The 8,342-nt window shown below is 44.4% G+C and overlaps 1 pseudogene; it reads left to right on the forward strand.

Moving 5' to 3' along the window:
- Positions 1-7,315: 7,315 nt before the first annotated feature.
- On the forward strand, positions 7,316-7,943 carry LOC138171053 (large ribosomal subunit protein uL16-like; annotated as a pseudogene).
- Positions 7,944-8,342: the final 399 nt, after the last annotated feature.

Below are 8,342 nucleotides of genomic sequence, written 5' to 3' on the forward strand. Positions count from 1 at the left end.
GGTTGTTCCCCCACTGGGGTATATCTAGCCAAACAGCCGCCTGGGGCAAAAGTTTTATGCAGGGGTTACTATAATTCTTGTCATGCTCCGCGATCTGAAAGCATAGGGTCTTTGGCAAAATTATAGTCCTATTTTTGGTCTCTGGGGCCAAAGTTGGATCAAATGGCAGGAAGGGAAGATCCAGGCTCGCATTGGTTGTGAATATGCGAGGGAACACCATGGTATTGTGTTTAACCGGGATCGCATGGGGAAAGGCAGTCAGGATGCCCCATCGGGGTGCTCGTGATCACCAACAGGGAAAGCAGCGCCAGAAGGGTAATCCACTCATGAGCCATCTCGGGTGGAGTTGAGTGTATTGCATAGAGGGCTTTATCAGCTGCATCATTGCCAGAGAATATAGGCCCTTCGGTGGACACATGAGAGCGCACATGCATCACATAGAAGGGATGTGTACGATCACACAAGGCTTTTTGTAACTGAACTAATAAGTCAAGAACTGATGTATTCTTGGAAATATAGGCATCCTCTAGTCTAGGCATCAACTGGGCACAATACAAGCTATCAGTTATTAAGTTAAAAGAAACATCCCTATAAAGCTCTAGGGCTTGTAGAATGGCAAACATTTCATTCTTCTGAGTAGAACTATAAGGGGTAGTATACACCCAGGTGGCTGGGCGTTGAGGATCACATACAACAGCCCGATTCATTTTTGTGGCATCAGTAAACACATTGGGGCCCTCTACAGGTTGTGGGGAAACTATGGATCTGCCTCTGGCTAACTTCAGCTCCGCAAACATCCTAAGAATTGGAGGTGGATTAAGTCTTCCTAAGGGAACCGAAACCAAAAGAGTGGCCCAATTTAAAGATTCCTGGGCCAAAGCATGAACGGTTTCTGAGGGAATATTCATATTAAGCCTATAATCGCAACCAAAAACGGTGCGGCAATGCTCCAATGCTTGTAGACAAAAAAGGGCTAGAGATTCCCACTTATTAGCTAAGGTATTCTTTTGTGTTTTTGGATAGAGCCATTCGAGGCAGCCATGTTCTTGGAAAAGGCATCCCCAGCTTGGGCCCTCATCTGCTAGGACTTGGAAATAAATTGGACAAGCTGGTTTCACCCTCACTAGCCAGGTGTTTGTCCTTTTCATTATTTCCTCTATAGATTGTCGGGCAGATGGAGTCCATTGGCGGGGGGAGGAAAGGTCTGAATCTCCTCTAAGGATCTCATATAAGGGCTGCATTAAGGTTTGTGGGAGTGGCATTGTTGCTCTTAACCACTGAATGGCCCCAATCAATTTCTGAAAATCATTCAAAGTCACATATTTCTCCAAGGCAATAGGGGGCAGCTGCCGAACTACTTTGCCTGGAAAAATCTTATGTCCAAGATATTCATATGGATATTGTTTTTGAACCTTCTCTGGGGCTATCAGGAGGCCTCTATCTTGTAATCTCTGTATAACAACTTGAAGACATTTTTGTACTGCCGTCATGGTTGGGCCTGCAATCAATATATCATCCATATAATGCATAATCATTAATTTTGGAAACTGGCCTCTAATGGGCTCTAAAATGTGTGCCACGTAATATTGGCACAAGGTGGGACTATTGGCCATTCCTTGTGGCAGTACCTTGAATGATATCATTGGCTGGGGGATTGAAAATTGGTTGCAGGCACTGAAAAAGCAAATTTTTCCCGATCTTTGGGGTGCAAAGGAATACTATAAAAGCAATCTTTTATATCTATTACAATCACCTCCCATTCTTGTGGAATGGCAGTAGGGGTAGGCAAGCCAAGCTGCAATGCCCCCATGGGCAATAAGCAGGAATTCACTGCTCTCAAATCTACCAACATCCTCCATTTTCCACTTTTCTTTCTTATCACAAATACAGGAGAATTATATGGGCTAAAGGAGGGTTCTATTCTTCCCTGTTGTAATAACTCCTGAACAATTTCTTTAAGGGCGATGAGCTTTTCTTGAGTTAGGGGCCACTGTTCAACCCAGACAGGGTCTGGGTTAGCCCATGTTAGTTCAGGGGCGTGGCTCATCTCAAAGGTGGCACCAATTAGTTTCCCACTATGCTATCGGGGGTAGCCAGGGACAGGTTAAGTTGACTCAAAATGTCCCACCCCCATAAGGCATAGGGAAGATCAGTGAGGCACAAGGGATAGAAACGGCCCGTCCTCTCCTGAACTGCCCATGTTAAAGCTCTTGCTGCCCGGGGGGCTGCCTTTTTACCCCCGACCCCCATCACTTGTTGATCCAAACTGGTCAAGCTCCATTCAGTCTTCCATTGGCCTTGATTTATAACTGAGCAATCTGCCCCTGTGTCCATGATTCCTGTGAGGGGTATTCCTTCTACTAACACCTCAAGGAAGGGGCGGTCCGTTGTCACAGACCGCACCCAATCCACTCTGCAGGCCTTCCCACTCTCCATAAACGGGGAATCAGACAAGGGCAAAGCCTTTCCTATTGCTTGGTTTCTTTGGATATCAATTGGATATGGGTGAGGGTTGGTCAAAATAATACTAGCTTCTGGACCCTCAGCAACTTGAGTATGGGTAATGAAATCAGTATAACCTTCAGGTCCTGTAATTAAGGCTGGAAATTTGTGAAGGCGGGAGGGTACAGCTAAGGTCTCCCAGGGGGCCATATGATAAGCGGGGTCTCTCTCCGCGGCCCATACCTTCACAGTCTCATATATCATGGGGCCGCTTTTTTATTTTTGAAGGGAGTGCCCCGTGGCCGGACCCCCCTTTTTGCCGTTTCCCTGGTTTTTGTTTCTACAAAACTTCGCAATATGGCCGGGCTTCCCGCAGCAATAGCAGTTGGGCGTGGCCTCACGAGTTGGGGCGCGGCACTGAGCCTTGACATGACCCGGTTTTCCACAATTAAAACAAACTGGTTTCTTACTCGACCCTAAGCTCATCTTTTGCAAAGCGGCCACTAAATTCTCCTCTCTCTGTTCCATAGCGGTCACAAGGGCCTGAATGGAGTCTTCCTTAGGGAGATCCATTAACTTATCTATGATCTCTTCCAGGGGGGCCTCGGGGGGTAAGGTAGCCAGGGCAGCGGAGCCCTTCAGCTGGAGGCCTTCTCTTATCAATTGTTTGATTAGGAGTTCCGTGCCAGGGCCAGTCCCCATTACCCGGGCTACGGTCTCCTGGACTTCATTGACAAAGGAAAGGGGGGACTGTTCGGCTTTCTGTCTAAACCCTACTAGCTTAGCCCCGCCCTTACTTCCCTGTTTGGCTCCTACTTTTTGCCATGCTGCCACGTGGGCTTCTCTCACTGCATCCATCTCATTTTGGCCGTAATTAGCTTGTATGCGGGGCTCTGAGTATATCCCGGCCCGCAGATAAGATCTACGGCATCCTCCGGAGGGTTATATCCTCAGGCTTTTACTAGTTTCCTAGCCTCTCTCCGGGTTTGAGCTTTAAAAGCCAGGTGTAAGGCAGGCTCAAGGCAGGAGGCGGCAACTTCATCAAAATCTGCCGGGGTCCAGGGGGCAATAGCCAGCATGTTACGCAATAATCTCTGCACATATGGGGCAGAAGGGCCATATTTGGTGACTGCTTCCTTAAGCTCTTTTAACATCTTATAGGGAATGGGAGCGTATTGTCATTGTCCAGACAGTGGGTCAGTAATAATGGGGAACATATCCCACTCTTCCCATTCTACCTCTTCTCCCCTCTCAAGTGCATGTTTGAGGCTTTTAGTAACCACTCCCGTAGGTGTGGGGCTTAAGTTATCTATCTGCTTCTTGAAAGTGATCAGGCCTCCGGCAGGGTTGAAGGGAGGAGGACGGCTTCCTTCCGCCCATTCGGCAGCCCAGGCGGCCGCCTCCCATGTAGGGACTTCCTCTTTTTTCCTAGGCGACGCCCTGTAGGCGTCGAAGTCATGCACTTCCTCCTTTCTAATTTTTGCTGCGCCACTGCCTCTTCCTTTCCGGGTTCTTGTTCCCAGTGAACAGCGCGCGGAGCCAGCTCCTTCGCTGTCGCCATCTTCCTCGCCTGCTAATTTTCCTTTCCGGGTTCTTGTTCCCAGCGAACAGCGCGCGGAGCCAGCTCCTTAGCTGTCGCCATCTTCCTCGCCTGCTAATTTCCTCTCTGCCTTTCTCATCTCCTCCCATGGATATTGAGGAGGTCGGCTAGTCGACTCCTCCTCTGACTCCTCACCAGAGGAGCCTGCTAAGGATGTCCCAACTTGAGTACTCACCGGGCAGGACAGGGGCAAGGGTTTTGGGTTGAGTACCGAGTCCACCACTCTATAAACGGTGAAATCAGTTGGGGTTAATGACCCCGGGTTTGTTTCTTCATATGAAGCCATTTGTTGTCCCACCATGGCCCATCTGCCTGCCTGCACCCCCGCATGTTGTATCCAGGGGCAGATGGTCCATATTTTTTCTACAAACTGGCAGCACGTTCTTATTGGTATCTTTACGCCGCCCTTCGCGCATATCTTATAAAGCTGCGCGGCAATAACTCCTTTCTCCTCGGGTAAAATTGTGGGGATACTTATTGCCCCTGCACTCATTGCCCCTCCCATCTTCTCAAAGGTACTCTTTTACTGATGAGGCTGTCTGGAGAGCTAGTTACAGCCCAGACGGTCTTCTCGGACCCTACCCAGGCCCCACGTTGGGCGCCAGTTGTGGTGGGCTATTGATATCCCGTCCTCTTACTTACCCATGGTAAGTCTTCAGTCGTCACCGGCCTCCTAGGAGGAATTACCAGACAGAATACCCGAGGTTCGCAGGAGTTGTTTATTCAGGCTCAGCTACATCGCGAATGCTCTGAACTTCCGTATCAGGACAACTTATAGGGACACATAGCCAATCATCTTCTACAGCTCTATTCATTACCTTTTAAGGTCATACATCAAGCAAGCAGGCACTAGCCCATATACCATTACTCCCTGGCCCCCAACAAAGGGTCAATGGAGAAAATAGAATAAGTGAGGGGGCAGGACAGCATTTAGGGAAATATAGTTAGTCTTTCACAATATAACTATTATGGAAACATTTTGCATAACTACACATGTACAGTCTATATTGAATTGCTTGCCTTCCCATTGCAGGTTTGTGTGAAGGGAAGAAGGTAAAGAATCTGGAAATCAAAGTTTTAAAAGCAAATGTTAAAATTAAAAAAAAAATTCTTTTACATGCAACTGAGAAATAAGATATACAGACACTGGGGTATAGAAATCCATCTTGCCCTACTAAAAAGTAGGGAGTGGGATGGGGGAGGATATGAGAGAACAGTCTGGGGAAAAGGTTATTTTGTAGGCTGGCTATATTGGGGTGGGAGGTAGGGGAAAGACAGAAAAAAAAATTGTGACTCAAAATCTTGTGGAAATGAATGTTAAAAACTATAAATAAATTTTATTTTTTTAAACATAAAAAAAATAAAAGTATTAATTTTTTTGCATGCAGCTGGGAAATAATATATGTAGGCCCTGGGGTATGGAGATCCATCTTGACTTACCAGAAAGTCAGAGAGGCCATGGGGGAAAATATAGGAGAGAGCAATTTGAGGGAGGTGGTATACAGTGAGATCACTGCTTTGGGGTGGTGGGTAGCGGAAAGATGGGGAGAAAGTTTGTAACTCAAAATCTTGTGGAAATGAATGATATACACTAAAAGTAAACATAAAATTAAAAAAACAATCTGGATCTCCTTTTTTAATTGATTGACTTTCTTTTCATAATCTTGTTTTCTTGAATTGTTCTTTTTGTGTTTGATTTTTCCTCACTCTCTCTCATTTGATTTTTTTTTGTTTTTGTTTTTTGTTTTGCTTTTTGGAGGGGGGAGGCAGAGCAGTTGGGGATAAGTGACTTGCCCGAGGTCACACATGGCTAGTAAGTGTTAATTGTCTGAGGTTGGATTTGAACTCAGATCCTCCTGACTCCAGGGTTGGTGCTCTATTTATTGCACCACCTACCCAACCTTCTCATTTGATTTTTAAATATATTTTTAAGTTCTTCTATGAATTCATTTTGGACAGGTGACCATTTAATGTTACCCTTGGGTAGAAGCGAGTTTCTATGCTTCACTACCCTCCTCTTAAGATGAACCCTGTTCTCCATTAGCATAGTAGCTCTCTATTTTTAGATTCTTTCTTGTTTGCCTGTGCAATGGTGGGTGGGGGAAAGCTGTGGATATTATCCCTGGCCCCAGATCTTCTTTCATTTGGACTCTCTGACCTTGATCCCAAACCAAGAGCTTCAGCCTCTGGTAAGTGACCACAGCAAATGGTGTCCCCACCCTACTGCTTCTGCACTCATCAGGCTTAAGCTGGTTGCTTCTCATCCAGTCCCATCTCCACAGCACAGCTTGGTCTGGCATTCCCAGTCAGCTGAGTTTCACTTGATCTTCATAAACTCAGACACCCAACTTTCCTCATTGTTCTTGGGGTTAAACCTTCCTGTGTCTTGGGGCTGAAGCAGGCTCACATCTGAGGTAACCCTAGGGCTTGCAGCTTGTTGGTTAAACTTTACCTTGCCTAGAGGGATTTGCTCTTCACAAGGACCAACCTGGAATTTTTTTTCTAATCTTTGAAAATTTTCAAATCTTCTAAAAATGTCCCAGGATTTCTGTTCTGCCCTATCTCTTATTTATTTTTACCTCTATGTTTGCCCTGCAGCACTGTTTTATCTTTTTTGTGCAGCAAAATCTTGAGAACTGGGAATTTTCTCACCTACTCTGCCATCTTCCTAGAATCCTCTTGGCAAGGGTATTATTGATCAGACTTTCTTGGCCTACTACCTAAAATACTATTTATTGAAAACTCACTGAAATAATTTTGTTATTTAGGGCTTGAACTAAAACTGAAATATTTGTGAAAGATCAGCCGAAAATGACACAATTCAACTAAATTTTACATACTTAAACATACTATTAGTCATAAATATCAAATTATAAATCAATTACTCATTTAGATTTTCAGAAGCTCCAGCTGAGAAAACAAATGAAATTATTGATTTCAAGAAGCATATACAAAAAAAGGACCAAAAGAACAGAAAACTTTTACTTGAAGTGTTGGAAAGAACACACCTTTTACTAAATTCATTTTTTGTCATTTATGGAGACATTATCAATGTTAAATAGAAGTGCCCCAAATATTATCCCTGATAGTTGTCTTGAATATTGGACAATTTTTAGCAGAGTTGGAATCGGTTACTTGTTACTAATACTTAAGCACTTCTTGTTTAACAATACTGCAAAAACACATTTTAAAAAACATAGCAGCCCTTCCCCTGTGGCAAGATACAGTCCTTGATGGTGCCAACGCAAAGAGCCTTCGTCCTGCCCGCTGCTATGGGTACTGTAAAAATAAGCCATACCTGACATCCCATTTCTGCAGGGGAGTTCCTGATGCCAAGATAAGAATCTTTGATCTTGGTAGAAAGAAAGCAAAAGTGGATGAATTTCCATTGTGTGGCCACATGGTGCCAGATGAATACGAACAGCTGTCATCCGAAGCCTTAGAGGCCGCTGGGATCTGTGCCAACAAGTACATGGTGAAGAGTTGTGGCAAGCATGGCTTTCATATTCATGTGTGGCTACATCCTTTTCATGTCATCCACATCAATAAGGTGTTGTCATGTGCTGGAGATGATAGGCTCCAGACTGGCATGTGGGGAGCCTTTGGGAAGCCCCAGGGAACTTTAGCCCATGTAAACATTGGCCAAGTTATCATGTCGATTCGAACCAAGGTCCAGAATAAAGAACATGTGATTGAAACTTTGCGTAGAGCCACGTTCAAGTTCCCTGGCCCCAGAAGATCCACAACTCCAAGAAATGGGGTTTCACCATGTTCAATGCTGATGGATTTGAGGATATGATAGATGAGAATCAACTCATTCCTGATGGCTGTGGAGTTAAGTACATCCCCAGCTGTGGCCCCTTGGACAAATGGTGGCCACTTCACTCCTGAGGGGTGTGTGCTGTGACATATATCCTTACGCAGGCATAAATAAGATAGATAATGCTAAAAAAAAAAAAAACAGATCAAAAAGATGTATTTATTTTATCACCCATTCCTGATGTGTTTGAGAAAACATTAGTGTTTAATGATCATTTTGAATTTTGTAAAGCTCTGTGTACAATGTTATATGCACAAGGGTAATCACTTTTAGTTTTCTAGACTTTGTTAACATAAGGCATGTTTTCTTATAATATGTTATCCCCAAATAAATCACTTAATCTTAAGTTTAAATCCATTTGGGGCAAATGTGGCACAATGAAGAGAAAGAAGACAACTGAATAAAATGAGAAAAAGATAAAAACAAAAGGAATATATTAAAGATTTCCCCCTACTTAAATGAAGCAACAATTAGGACCAG

The sequence above is a fragment of the Petaurus breviceps genome, unplaced genomic scaffold (genome assembly GCF_028583685.1).
Source record: "Petaurus breviceps papuanus isolate PSGF00001 unplaced genomic scaffold, PetGlider_PUasm1.0 41, whole genome shotgun sequence".
Classification (NCBI taxonomy): Eukaryota; Metazoa; Chordata; class Mammalia; order Diprotodontia; family Petauridae; genus Petaurus; species Petaurus breviceps.